Source organism: Acipenser ruthenus, chromosome 32 (assembly GCF_902713425.1).
Source record: "Acipenser ruthenus chromosome 32, fAciRut3.2 maternal haplotype, whole genome shotgun sequence".
In the NCBI taxonomy this organism is placed as follows: Eukaryota; Metazoa; Chordata; class Actinopteri; order Acipenseriformes; family Acipenseridae; genus Acipenser; species Acipenser ruthenus.
In genome coordinates this window covers 6,234,326-6,249,307 of record NC_081220.1, presented here as the reverse complement: position 1 = coordinate 6,249,307, position 14,982 = coordinate 6,234,326, and the positions used below count along the sequence as shown (strand labels likewise).

Below are 14,982 nucleotides of genomic sequence, written 5' to 3'. Positions count from 1 at the left end.
ACCGTTCCTCTCAATTGCAACAAAATTACTAATTGGTCATTGTCATATAGCAATTGCTATTGTAAAATGTGTGCATTGTTTGTAACTATAACGATATTGAAATAAATAATCTTACTTTTTTGGGTTGGCTTCAATCGTTTCTTTTTTACACTTGTCATTACATCATTCATGGAGCAACAGTTGGTATGTGCGTAATAAACCCATTCTGGCCTTGATACGAGAACCCTAGTGTGTGCTGAAATAAATAATGCGGTTTTCTGCTGTAACAAACGCAGCTTGTCAGGATGGCCGAGCGGTCTAAGGCGCCAGACTCAAGGACTCCGTCTTTCCAACGAAATGTGTGTTCTGGTCTCCAGATGGAGGCGTGGGTTCAAATCCCACTTCTGACAGTTCACTTTTACTTATTTTTAAAAGGAATAAATGTGTTCATTTTACTATAAAAGATTGTTTCAATGAAATCAACAGCTGACACCAAACTCTTGTCAGCACTCAATACCATTTTAATTTCCATTTTAAATCCGACTAAAATAGTGTTCCTAACACAGATTGCATTTTGTTGTAAACAGACTACTTGTTGAAGTCACTGAAAAATATTTTGTGTCCAAACATGTTATTTAACTTGATTGTTTTAATATTCCAAATAACATATTACTTTTAAAAACATCTCCGTCTACCACTGGATCGTGGTCTCAGGCTGGGATGCGGACCATTGAGAACAGTATAAACGATCTATTAGTGGAAGTAGCTTACATGAGAAATGCCCTCGTTTAACATGCTAGGATGATCGACTTCGGCATTCTCCAACTGCTGTTTACATTTTCTAACACGTTATGAGAACGAATACAAAGTTTGACACTTTCCTTGTAAGTGGGGGTAAGCACAAGTTATTTTCAGATGTAATGTCTTTATTTAAGCTCATCTAGTCCTGCGTAATGCAAATCACATTACTATATTTTTATATCAGTCAAGACCTATTTAAAGTGTTCTTAAATAGTTTTAACATTAGCTTTGATCAATTTGAAATTTGCTTATTGATTTAAGCAACTGAACAATTGTAGGCTTGATGGTTTCTTTTTTCTGCGTTTCTACCAGTATGAGATACGCACTCAAAATGTGTCCCCTTCCTTCAACAACCCCCGACTGAAGATTGGAGTGTCATCACTAGCAGCGAGCAGGTGCCCGAAAACAACACTCATTGTCAGCTCGGTGCTGAGGAGAACACACCCCCACTCCTCCTGGTGGATACCGAGACCAATCCCTTCAAAACATGTTTTCCATAAACGAGGTGTTCCATTAACAATACAAACTAACTTGAGACAGCCAAGTCGTTAAAGCAGACCTTAAGTGTGTCATGTGATACAAAAGCAAGTTTTGGCATTTTTGCATTGCCTGCCTCGTCCAACAAGCTCGAGGCACAGCACTCAGCGCTGCTGCATCGGGACACAGAGGTGGATTTTAAAGCGACTGAATCAACGAGCTGAGACTACTTTTTAAAGAAATTGAAAACATACCTCTAATATTTAGTTAATCAATTTATTTTTTGAATTCGCAAATGGCAGAGACTACATTGCCAATAAAAAATCTGACAATCTGAATTGCTCGTATCAAGCTGTGATGTAGCCTATGAGAATCGCTGACATAAATCAGGGGGAATTAGCTCAAATGGTAGAGCATTTGCTTAGCATGCGAGAACTAGCGGGATCGATGCCCGCATTCACCAAGTACTTTTAATATATCTGCGTATTTAGTCCCAACGCATTATGGAGATACATACAGTGTGACAATTCTTTGTAACAGAGACGCCCACCCTACATGTGTATTTTAAACCAGTCTCCTAATTTGTAATATTCCCGACTGAAAAACTGCAGTGCGCCCTCCATCGTATGCCTTCCGAGAAGCACAAAGGGATATTTTTTTATATATTTTTTTAGCAATGGAAGAGTTTATGTTATTTGGGAATAAATATAAATGGCTTGAAGTTTGCTTGCATTGGTTTGAATACATGCAATTATTACACTTTCCTGCCCAGTGTTGCTTTCTTCTTAGATGTGGTCTCAGTTTCAGGTGAGTAGTTTGGTCTCTGTGGAGCAATCGGTTAGCGCGTTCAGCTGTTAACCGAAAGGTTGGTGGTTCAAGGCCACCCAGGGACGATGCTTTTTGCATATCTTAATCACATTAGAAAATGGCAACGTAATATGTTATTATTAACTACAATTACACTGAAGAAAAAAATGTTCTCTGTTTTTTAGTTCAAAATAATACAAAACAAAAAAAATTCTTGCTGATGCCGAAACCTGGGATCAAACCAGGGACCTTTAGATTTTCAGTCTAACGCTATTTCGGCTTGACAAGACTCTTTTTTCGAGATAACATTCTTTTTTAGAACAGTTGTAATATAATTTAAGTACATTTCTAAACAATCCGCTACTAACTAACTCAAAGCGCTATAATTTATTTCAGCTCTTATGAAAGACAAGTATCCTTGCGCATTATATGATCCTTGATTGCGAAATGTAATATTAATTAATTGCCTTCAGTTAATATTTTAGAAAAACTACTTTGCTAACAGAAGAAAAACAAGCTAGCAGAGGATGGTTTCGATCCATCGACCTCTGGGTTATGGGCCCAGCACGCTTCCGCTGCGCCACTCTGCTACAGCTGCCTCACCACTGAATTACCAAGCAGCAGAAAAAAACTGAACATCGTTTTAACCAGTCACACGGCAGTGGCCGGGCCAAACCATGGAAACGTCGCAAATCAGAGATGATCCGTTTTCTTTTCTCCCAAAAAAGGTATGCAAAGTATGCAACTTTGCTGCCCACTTTGATCACAGGCAGTTTTATCCCCCAGTTTCGGCTGCCAATTCCAATATTCTGTCTCTAAAGCATCTTAAATCGTGGAAAGCGCTCTTTGTTTAAAATTACACTGAAGACTTATTTTGTTCGACCAGGCTTACAATTAGATATGTTCTTGTTTTTAAGTAGAGTTTGTGAAGCGCATATGGGGCGTTATAGGATACCGAGACCAATCCCTTCAAAACGTGTTTCATTCTATAAATGATCCTTGCAAATATAGTCTTAACTTTTATTTGCAGACCGTCGCCCCCAACTGGCAAGCTCTACTTCATATGAAACAATGACTGGGCAACAATGAGGTGTTACATTAACAATACAAACTAACTTGAGACAGCCAAGCCGTTAAAGCATACCTTAAGTTTGTCATGTGATACAAAAGCAAGTTTTGGCATTTTTGCACTGCCTGCCTCGTCAAACAAGCTCGAGCCACAGCACACAGCGCTGCTGCATCGGGACACAGATTGTGGATTTATAAGCGACTGAATAAACGAGCTGAGACTACTTTTTGAAGAAATTGAAAGCATACCTCTCGTTGAAATATTTGCTTTTTATTTTATTTATTTATTTTTTGAATTTGCAATTGGCAGACTAGTCAGACAATCTGAATTGCTCGTATCAAGCTGCGATGTAGCCTATGAGAATCACATGCTCAATTCAAGGGGAATTAGCTCAAATGGTAGAGCGCTCGCTTAGCATGCGAGAAGTAGCGGGATCGATGCCCGCATTCTCCAATTAGTTTTAATGTTTCTGCGTATTTAGTCCCAACGCATTATGGAGATAAATACAAAGTGTGCCAATTCTTTGTAACAGAGACGCCCGCCCTACATGTGTATTTTAAAGCACAGTCTCCTAATTTGTAATATTCCCCATACTGAAAAACTGCAGTGCGCCCTCCATCGTATGCCTTCCGAGAAGCACAAAGGGAGATTTTTAAATATTTTTTAGCAATTGAAGAGTTTGTGTTATTTGGGAATAAATATAAATGGCTTGAAGTTTGCTTGCATTGGTTTGAATACATGCAATTATTACACTTTCCTGCCCAGTGTTGCTTTCTTCTTAGATGTGGTCTCAGTTTCAGGTGAGTAGTTTGGTCTCTGTGGAGCAATCGGTTAGCGCGTTCAGCTGTTAACCGAAAGGTTGGTGGTTCAAGGCCACCCAGGGACGATGCTTTTTGCATATCTTAATCACATTAGAAAATGGCAACGTAATATGTTATTATTAACTACAATTACACTGAAGAAAAAAATGTTCTCTGTTTTTTAGTTCAAAATAATACAAAACAAAAAAAATTCTTGCTGATGCCGAAACCTGGGATCAAACCAGGGACCTTTAGATTTTCAGTCTAACGCTATTTCGGCTTGACAAGACTCTTTTTTCGAGATAACATTCTTTTTTAGAACAGTTGTAATATAATTTAAGTACATTTCTAAACAATCCGCTACTAACTAACTCAAAGCGCTATAATTTATTTCAGCTCTTATGAAAGACAAGTATCCTTGCGCATTATATGATCCTTGATTGCGAAATGTAATATTAATTAATTGCCTTCAGTTAATATTTTAGAAAAACTACTTTGCTAACAGAAGAAAAACAAGCTAGCAGAGGATGGTTTCGATCCATCGACCTCTGGGTTATGGGCCCAGCACGCTTCCGCTGCGCCACTCTGCTACAGCTGCCTCACCACTGAATTACCAAGCAGCAGAAAAAAACTGAACATCGTTTTAACCAGTCACACGGCAGTGGCCGGGCCAAACCATGGAAACGTCGCAAATCAGAGATGATCCGTTTTCTTTTCTCCCAAAAAAGGTATGCAAAGTATGCAACTTTGCTGCCCACTTTGATCACAGGCAGTTTTATCCCCCAGTTTCGGCTGCCAATTCCAATATTCTGTCTCTAAAGCATCTTAAATCGTGGAAAGCGCTCTTTGTTTAAAATTACACTGAAGACTTATTTTGTTCGACCAGGCTTACAATTAGATATGTTCTTGTTTTTAAGTAGAGTTTGTGAAGCGCATATGGGGCGTTATAGGATACCGAGACCAATCCCTTCAAAACGTGTTTCATTCTATAAATGATCCTTGCAAATATAGTCTTAACTTTTATTTGCAGACCGTCGCCCCCAACTGGCAAGCTCTACTTCATATGAAACAATGACTGGGCAACAATGAGGTGTTACATTAACAATACAAACTAACTTGAGACAGCCAAGCCGTTAAAGCATACCTTAAGTTTGTCATGTGATACAAAAGCAAGTTTTGGCATTTTTGCACTGCCTGCCTCGTCAAACAAGCTCGAGCCACAGCACACAGCGCTGCTGCATCGGGACACAGATTGTGGATTTATAAGCGACTGAATAAACGAGCTGAGACTACTTTTTGAAGAAATTGAAAGCATACCTCTCGTTGAAATATTTGCTTTTTATTTTATTTATTTATTTTTTGAATTTGCAATTGGCAGACTAGTCAGACAATCTGAATTGCTCGTATCAAGCTGCGATGTAGCCTATGAGAATCACATGCTCAATTCAAGGGGAATTAGCTCAAATGGTAGAGCGCTCGCTTAGCATGCGAGAAGTAGCGGGATCGATGCCCGCATTCTCCAATTAGTTTTAATGTTTCTGCGTATTTAGTCCCAACGCATTATGGAGATAAATACAAAGTGTGCCAATTCTTTGTAACAGAGACGCCCGCCCTACATGTGTATTTTAAAGCACAGTCTCCTAATTTGTAATATTCCCCATACTGAAAAACTGCAGTGCGCCCTCCATCGTATGCCTTCCGAGAAGCACAAAGGGAGATTTTTAAATATTTTTTAGCAATTGAAGAGTTTGTGTTATTTGGGAATAAATATAAATGGCTTGAAGTTTGCTTGCATTGGTTTGTATACATGTAATTGAGATTAGACTTTCGTCCAGTGTTGCTTTCTTCTTAGATGTGGTCTCAGTTTTGGCTGAGCAGGATGGTCTCTGTGGCGCAATCGGTTAGCGCGTTCGGCTGTTAACCGAAAGGTTGGTGGTTCAAGCCCACCCAGGGACGATGCTTTTTGCATTTCTTAATCACATTAGAAAATGGCACTCTGATACGTTGTTATTTCTTCCAATTACACTGAAGAAAAAAATGTGCTCTGTTTTTTAGTTCAAAATAATACAAAACAAAAAAATTCTTGCTGTTTGCCGAAAGCCGGGATCGAACCAGGAACCTTTAGATCTTCAGTCTAACGCTCTCCCAGCTGAGCTATTTCAGCTTGACAAGGCTCGTTTTTCGAGATAACATTCTTTTTTAGAACAGTTATAATATAATTGGGTACATTTCTAAACAATCCGCTAGTAACATATAATCTCAAAGCGCTATAATTTATTTCAGCTCTTATGAAAGACAAGTATCCTTGCGCATTATATGATCCTTGATTGCGAAATGTAATATTAATTAATTGCCTTCAGTTAATATTTTAGAAAAACTACTTTGCTAACAGAAGAAAAACAAGCTAGCAGAGGATGGTTTCGATCCATCGACCTCTGGGTTATGGGCCCAGCACGCTTCCGCTGCGCCACTCTGCTACAACTGCCTCATCACTGAATTACCAAGCAACAGAAAAAAACTGAACTCATCGTTTTAACCAGTCACACGGCAGTGGCCGGGCCGAACCATGGAAACGTTGCAAATCAGAGATGATCCGTTTTCTTTTCTACCAAATACGGTATGCAAAGTATGCAACTTTTCTGCCCACTTTGATCACAGGCAGTTTTATCCCCCAGTTTCGGCTGCCAATTCCAATATTCTGTCTCTCTAAAGCATCTTAAATCGTGGAAAGCGCTCTTTGTTTAAAATTACACTGAAGACTTATTTTGTTCGACCAGCCTTACAATTAGATATTTTGTTGTTTTTAAGTAGAGTTTGTGAAGCGCATATCGGGCGCTATAGAAAATATATATTAATAATTGATTGATTGACTGATTGAATGTTAGCCTGCGTTCGGTCTGGCAGGTTTAATTTTTCAAAAGACAACGCCGAAGGGTCTGATAAATGACACTGTAATTATTTGAGATGATGCATGTAGACAATAATGTAAAAAGGGTTGTTTTCGAATTTGTATCATTTAATTTCATTTTTCTTTTTAAATGTAGAGCTGTTTTATAGTTATTAATGTATTATTATTAGGCTTGTAGTATTAATATTATTCATAATGTTCATTATTAACGTCGGTATTGTCGGTATTAAACACAGACAGATATGAGGTTCAGTCCAAACAGAGCGCCGAACTCAGCGAGGTCCAGCAGGGGACAGTAACTTCACACGGGGCCATTTCATCTACCATCACCTCAGAAACACAAACAAGCAAATCATTATTATTCTCCATTTTTAAAAGTCGCTCAGCGCTCTCCTGTAGCAGAGCGTTAAGTCATTTAAATTCAGCTCCGTGTGCTTTCTGAGCGGCTCACTTACTTAACGCGCCTGAATGCATCGCATTGAACACAGCGCTGAAAGAGCCAACATGGCGAACTCTGGCATCCAGTTTCATAACCGCCTCCGACAGGGAGGCCAGCCAATCAGGCTCACATGCTGGGGATAGAGTGTTTCTACAGCCAATCAGGCTCACATGCTGGGGATAGAGTGCTTCTACAGCCAATAATACGCGATGGTTCCAACCAGACCCGCCTTCTGCTGGTGACGCTTTCATTTCAGTACAGGAAATAGAGAGGTTTGTTTTGTTCATGTGTGGAGAGGTGGCTGCAGTCAGTGATGATTTTACAACACGCTGTCTCCTGCTGTTTAAAGGATTTAGGCTGGGATGAAATGTTTTCTAATAATTATTGATTTTTGTGTTTGTTTATCACCTGCACGGAGTTCCTTGAAAAGGAAAGCATCCCTTTTCTGTGTTGAATTTCACACACAGAGCGGAGCGCGTCAGTCGCAGCTACAGACAAGTCGAGCTTTTCAATGAGATGATTTACTGAGAAACAAACGCGTTGAAGCTCCAGCAGAGCTCTGCGCGATTCTGAAAGACCAAAGTAAAGTTACTCCTTGCAAAGCATGTTGTTTGTGTTCTTTCTTTATCACACCAGAAGAAGTGATGAATATATTTGAATGGGAAGGCTACAGTAAAAAATAAATATTACTAAATACAAACCGCAGCCGGTGTTTCTGTTTGAAAAGAGGATTCCGCTAGACCAGTGTGAAACTCAAACCAGTGAAGATGGACGCGTCAGCGTGTCCGTGTCGCTCTTTCAAGACGAGCTCGCCTCTACCATCGAGCACGCAGTGAAAGCGGCTCTACACACCGTCTTGTGCGCGATTACTAAAGCTGTCGTCAGCAAATTCACTGAATTCAGAGTGGAAATGTAACAAAAAGGAGAAAGAGAATGAAAGTCTGAAGCTGAGATTGGAAATATCAGAGAACGAGCTGAAAGCTGTGCGAGCGTGTATAAACGCTGCAGATGCAGACATTAAACAGCCTTTAATATTTCAAGGTAAGATTGATTTTATTGTGTGGTATTGCTTGGTCAATCCAGCACCTTAAACTACCTTCTGTTGGAAAGATCTTGGTTAGAATTTCTCTTCGGACACGTTTTAAAGTGTTTGATTATTATAAGCGTTGTTAATAACACAGTTCTGTCCTAATATTGGTTATAAGGAGTCTAATCAAGACATTGTATTATTTTATATATTTAAATAGGTAGTCTAGAAATTAATAAAGTACTAGATTGGTAAATCTTAGCCAGTCTAATTTAAGAGCCTTCAATGGTATCCTTCTGGTAAAGTGATGTCTTGTATAGAGTCCCACTGAGACAGTCACAGACCATATTGCAGAGGGTTAGAATAATGATTTGTGATTTAATATCAACATACAGGCAGCAGCACATGGGGTTTCAGTGTTTGATTGAACTGTTTGACTGCGAATCTATTTTTAGATAAATGGTTTCATTGTATTCCGCTCCAGTGCTGTTGAGTTTGTCTTTGGTACAGTCGCGGCTCATTCGCTGCTCGTTCTTGTGCTTTAGTCCTGTTTCCTTCTTGTTCCACACACACACATTTACACGATCTTTCCAGACCTCACTGTGTGAATAAAGGGGGCAGCAGCAGCACCCTGCCTGCACCAATCCGCTGTAAGATTTTGGACCCGAGTGGTTCCACAAGTTCAATTAAGGGTTGAAGTTGGAGGAAGTAAATACAACACAGTAAGGTGTCAACTGAATTGTATCATTTTATTGAGTCTCTAGATTGAGTCTCTAAATAAAGTACTTTGTTCAGCTGATGGTAAGCAGAATTAGGAAACGATCGCTCATATTGCTTATAAACATTTACTAATCCAGGTTATTATTTAAGAGCAGAGATGAGTTTGCACAGGATACATACAATAGGGAGAGCCACACCATTACAAATGTATTTTAATACTACAAGGGATGTTATTGGATTTATATCTACAGGTCATGTGATGTTGCTCAAGTAAGCTTCCAATGTTCTGCCTAATGATTATTACACAGGTGGAGTTTGTACAAAAAACATATTGCGGCACTTGAAAAAGTTTGAGTTGTGTAAATCACCTGTTTAAATGAAACTGCTTTGAGAATAAGCAGGTTATCCTGCTGCAGTCGCTTGTCTGCTCATTGTATTTGACACATTGAAACTTGTATTCTGCGTTGACCGTTTCCTTCAAAACCGTTCTCACAATACAGGATCAGGTAACAAAAAGACATTCCTCAGACACTTTGCTAAGACTGCAAGTCTCCAGGCTTGGTTTCTAAGCATGTTTGCAGTAGAGAAATGGATGTTTGCATTAGAACAATGCAAAGGCAGAACGGCAGTCATGATGGTGATTGACAGGGAGGTAGAAGTGGATGCAATGCTCCAGTGTGAGGCTACAGGAGGTGAGAAAGACCAGCAGCACTGAGTCTTGTACAGGACGTAGAATAAAAAGATGTTCATATGAAAATGCCTTTTCCTTCACTTTGTTCATAGGAACACAAACACAGCGTTAACCGATAATTGCAATGTAGAATAACAGGAATGGTATCAATGCCATCATGTACCTAAACCACCAAACTATTATACCGGCTCACCCCTATATGAAATAACTGAGGAACAGTAACTTTAAATCCCTGATCAAAGCAACTAACAAACCTAGCTGGTAAGTAAGAGATCTAATTGTATACAGTTTTGTTTCCCACAGATCCCAAAGAGAGCCACGCTATCCCTGAATTGGAAGCACAGGAAGGGCCAAAGATAGAAGCAGGAGTGGTGTGCAAGTCTAATGCAGGTTACAGAGCTGGCATGTGTTAAAGATGACGAGGTCCCTCAACAGGAATGTGTTCCTATTAAAGAGGAATTCATAGAGCAGGAATGTGTCCCCATCGCAGAGGAACTTCCTCATGAAAATCATGTCTGTACACTTGAGGAGAACAAGAAGCTGGGATCCAACCTGTGTGGTGACTCTCCATCTGAATGTGAACTGGGATTTAGAGGTAATCCTACAAAACAAGCAGAATTGAGCTGCCTGTTCATCCTGCAGAACCTGGTACTGAACACCAGCAGTGTGCTTGAGATTCATATTTTAACCAAGGGGAGCTGCCCAACCACTATGTCAACAAGGACATCACTGTGCTTGCTTCTGAGGCACCTGCTAGATGTGCTGCCGCTGCCACGTCTCTTGAGAATGCTGTGAGATCAGCGGTGTCCAATCACGCTCCTGGAGGCCATTCCACTGGGTAAGGAATGAAAGAATGAAAGAAAGAAAGAAAGAAAGAAAGAGCAAAAGAGAGAGAGAAAGAAAGAGAGAGAAAAAAAGAAAGAAAGAAAGAAAGAGCAAAAGAGAAAAAGAAAGAGAGAAAGAAAGAAAGAGAAAGAAAGAGAAAAAAAGAAAGAAAGAAAGAGAGAAAGAAAGAAAGAAAGAGCAAAAGAGAGAGAAAGAAAGAAAGAGAGAGAAAGAAAGAAAGAAAGAAAGAGAGAAAGAAAGAAAGAGAGAAAAAAAAGAAAGAGAGAAAGAAAGAAAGAAAGAGAAAGAAAGAAAGAAAGAAAGAGAAAGAAAGAGAGAAAGAAAGAAAGAGCAAAAGAGAGAGAAAGAAAGAAACAAACAAAGAAAGAAAGAGAGAAAGAAAGAAAGAGAGAAAGAAAGAGAGAAAAAAGAAAGAAAGAGAGAGAAAGAAAGAGCAAAATAGAGAGAAAGAGAGAAAGAAACAAAGAAAGAAAGAAAGAGAGAAAGAATGAGAAAGAAAGAGAGAAAGAAAGAGAGAAAGAAACAAACAAAGAAAGAAAGAAAGAGAGAGAAAGAAAGAAAGAAAGAAAGAAAGAAAGAAAGAACAAAAGAGAGAAAGAAAGAGAGAAAGAAAAAAAGAGAGAAAGAAACAAACAAAGAAAGAAAGAGAGAAAGAGAGAAAAAAAGAAAGAGAGAAAGAAAGAAAGAAAGAGAGAAAGAAACAAACAAAGAAAGAAAGAAAGAAAGAAAGAAAGAAAGTTTCTTATTTGCAGGATTTAAGTTAAGCAATGACAAAAAAGCACAGTCCTGCACAGACCACACAATTTGTTTAGAAACTCAACCTGACTAATCATCGCTAATCATGCATAACATCAAGGGCTACTGTATATCCAGAAATCTCCTGGTTAAACCTCACAGCTCTGCATTGCAATGTAATGGGGAACTCTCTGCCTCCCTGTGTTGAGTGTCCTATGAAGCTGTGCACTGCAGTCGAGGGAATCCTTCATTGCTTCATGAAGCTCTCTTCTCCCTGTTCCAGAGGCAGAGGATTCAGGCGACAGTGATGCTGAGCTGGACAGTGATGGACTCAAAGGAGAGCGGGAGTTGGGTGAGTCCTTTGAAAAGCACGTCTGGGTAGTGTGTGGGTACAACGTTAAACCTTCAAGAGGAACACATTGTGAATTACAGATGATAGACTTAAGGCCAAACCCCAGTGAATCTGAGCACATTTAGCTGCTGTTTCTCTACTGGCACTAACACAAAATGCCCAGATCTGTTTCCTAATGTACTTCTAACTGTATAAACCTATTTCTGTTTTACCTGATATGAGACAATATGATGGAGAAAAGAGCTGACAGTGAGTACAGATGGCCTATAGCTTCTTCTGTTGAGTGTGTTTCTGCCTGTCTGTCTGCCTGTCTGTCTGTCTGTCTGTCTGTTACACTGAAGCAGAAGAGGAAAACACAAAGCTTGAGGGATATACACTTTGAAAATGTTTCACCTGTTTGCATTTAACATGTGCATTTAAATGTGTTGATGCAGCACCTTTAATAAGACGTATTGTATTAATTGATCACCTTAAATGTCAGTAAGAAGGATCGCCCAACTGAGATATAATAACTTGACTAAAAGGTTGTCCTGTTCCCTTACCTTTTTATCAATCAATGTTTATTTTATATAGCGCCTTTCATAGTTGACCACAGTTGTTTTGTGCGATTGTTCTGTGTGATTCTTTTCATATGTAATGCAGACTGAAATATCTTTCTGTTAGTAAGTGCCATCACCATCTAGTGCATAGCAGTGAATTGAAAGCAGAAGGAAGCGTGATCCAGTCACTGGCTCTTCTATAAAGACACTTTGACTGATCCAGCCTACATTATGTACATATATCTAAGACAGGCAACTAGAACTGAAGAGCAGCTCCTGAACTCAGGGGAAAACATTGTAACACACACTCTAACAAAATGAAATCTGAAGCTCCTTACTGTTCAGCAATCTTCTTTAATGTACATTGAAATCCTAATCCAAATTTGGAGAGTTCCTCAACATGGTCTGTGTTTAAATAGAAGGGATGCAACCTACTGTTTGTTTAATGATCTTCACGTGCTTTCTGTCTCCTGAAGTGGATTCTGAAGTGGTCCTGACACAGTCCATGGTAGTGAAGAAGGATGCCCTGTCCAAAAGATACTACAGAAGTAAGTGTGTGTCTCTCTGGAGCTGGCTCCTGGTTTGGGTGAACTGCATGGATTGTAGACTGAAGGTCAATTGATTGAAGACATTCCAGTAAATGGAACTCAAACATGAATATAAAGTGAACTATTAAATCCAATAACCACTGTTTCTGTTTTTCTTTTTCTTTGGAACAGCTTACTGTTGTAAGTATTTTATTTTATTATGGTACATTAATATGTAGAAATGAATTGTATATATATTTTTAAATTGTATTTAATGGTGTATGTTTATTTCATTTCCAGATTATAGCATCTGATATTTTAATAAAAATGTGACTGTACACTACAATACAATACACATGTACTGTGCGCGTCACAAGAAATGAATACATGTTAACAATGGGGCCTCCTACAGCTGATGTTGAGAATATGGAATGGGGTATTATTGTATAATAGTATGAATTAGCTGCTCTTAATATGAAATGCCATCTTTATTTAATACATACTCACATAGTGAGGTGTTCTGTATACTCTGGGAGGGGATATAAAGAAGGAGCCCTGTCTTTGGATTTTGCCAATAATAGAAATGTACAAATAGAGAGACACTCCTTTGAAATATATAGCTCTCTAATACGCTACTGAGGCCCCATTCTTGTATAAAGCAGCCACTGCAGTGACTTCAAATGGACTGAACTCAATATATCACTTGTATCTTTCACAGTAAGGTACAGATGCTACTATGGTAAGTAAATGGATTCTACTTTATTTTATGCAGCAATCAGTGGGTTTTATTTATTATTTTCAATCAGGGCATGAATTGTTTATCAGTGTAGCTTTGCTGAGAGTCTTCAGTGACACAGTGACTAGAGTGCAGAGCTGCAGTGTGGAAGGTAGTGGGTTTGAGCAGTTTAGTGGTTAGTGCTGGGCTGTAGTATAGGAGTTAATGGGTTTGATAGCTCAGTGTTTAGAGAAAGTGGTGCCTTGCAGAGTGGAAGGCAATGTGCATGCTTGTGGATCTGAGTATTACTTTTTTATTCATTAGTCTTTTAGCAGTTGCTTTTCTCCAAAGTGCCTTCGAGACTAGGGGGTGTACTATGCATCAACAACTGCTGCTGCAGTCACTTACAATAGGACTCCAGTTTTACGTTTTGACTTGCTCAGGGTCACACACAGTGGCTGAGCCGGGATGTGAACCTCCTGGTATCAAGCCCTTTTCTTTAACCACTGGGCCACTGTCCCTGAGTAGCTCAGGGGGTTGAGTTCTGGGCTACAGTGTGGAAGGCAGTGGGTTTAAGAAGCTCTGTGTTAAAAATAGACTGTTCCTAATTATCTTTTCTTTTTTTGTGTAGCTCATCACTATCACTACTATTTCTACTACCATCATGGGTACCGCTGCGCTCGCAGAATCTCATCAAGCAGCTTCTTGAAGGATCCCAGGGTGTCAGCTTCAACAAAATTACTAGGGAGTTGGTTCCAGACCCTCACAATTCACTATGTAAAAAAAGTGCCTCCTATTTTCTGTTCTGAATGCCCCTTTATCTAATATCCACGTGTGACCCCTGGTCCTTGTTTCTTTTTTGATGTTGAAAAAGTCCCTTGGGCCAACATTGTCAATACCTTCTAGGATTTTGAATGCTTGAATCAGATCACCGCGTAGTCTTCTTTGTTCAAGACTGAATAGATTCAATTCTTTAAGCCTGTCTGCATATGACATATTCTTTCTATAGCAGTGTGGCAATGTGCTCCGCCCCTGTGTGAATTTCTGTGTTGTATGTTGCGTGTGTTAATGTTGGTGTATAGAGATTGGTACACAGGATATAAACGGGTCTGTGTTTCACGTGGTATTTAAATTGTATAATTGTATTTAGGCACGGGATTGCACATCACTGTACGTGCATTTAAAGTAAGTAATATGCGCGCACGAGGTTGCACATAATTAATTCACATTCTGGGATTCAAGTGAATAATTAATTATTAATTGAATCCCAGCACAACAGTATAAATAGATGCACGTTTCATTCATTCGTGGTTGTGTGTTCAGGGCGAAAGAACAGAGAGAGAGAGTGAGGAGAACGAGAACGAGAACGTGAAAGTGAGCAATTGCTACGTGGTGCTGCAGGACCAGCACAGTACGTGTTTGTTTAGTGTTCGTTTTTGTTTGTCTCTTTGTTTTGGCTACCAGTGCCGTGTTTTGTGTTACAACCTTTTTATTTTCTGTCTGTTACTTATTAAATGCTGAGCGCGATCACGCGCTCAGCTTCACCAAAA

General features: G+C 39.4%; 2 long non-coding RNA genes and 2 other non-coding genes across 4 annotated transcripts; all 4 read left to right on the top strand.

Moving 5' to 3' along the window:
* The first annotated feature begins 278 nt into the window (after positions 1–278).
* trnal-caa (transfer RNA leucine (anticodon CAA)) lies at positions 279–389 on the top strand. Its single transcript has 2 exons — positions 279–316; positions 344–389. It is a non-coding gene; the product is annotated as a tRNA-Leu (tRNA).
* A 5,426-nt stretch (positions 390–5,815) lies between these two features.
* Positions 5,816–5,889, top strand: trnan-guu (transfer RNA asparagine (anticodon GUU)). Its single transcript has one exon. It is a non-coding gene; the product is annotated as a tRNA-Asn (tRNA).
* A 1,579-nt stretch (positions 5,890–7,468) lies between these two features.
* Positions 7,469–11,786, top strand: LOC131703032 (uncharacterized). Its single transcript, XR_009309650.1, has 3 exons — positions 7,469–8,321; positions 10,022–10,556; positions 11,583–11,786. It is a non-coding gene; the product is annotated as an uncharacterized LOC131703032 (long non-coding RNA).
* Positions 11,787–12,936: 1,150 nt separating this feature from the next.
* LOC131703045 (uncharacterized) lies at positions 12,937–14,982 on the top strand. Its single transcript, XR_009309664.1, has 2 exons — positions 12,937–13,456; positions 14,064–14,982. It is a non-coding gene; the product is annotated as an uncharacterized LOC131703045 (long non-coding RNA).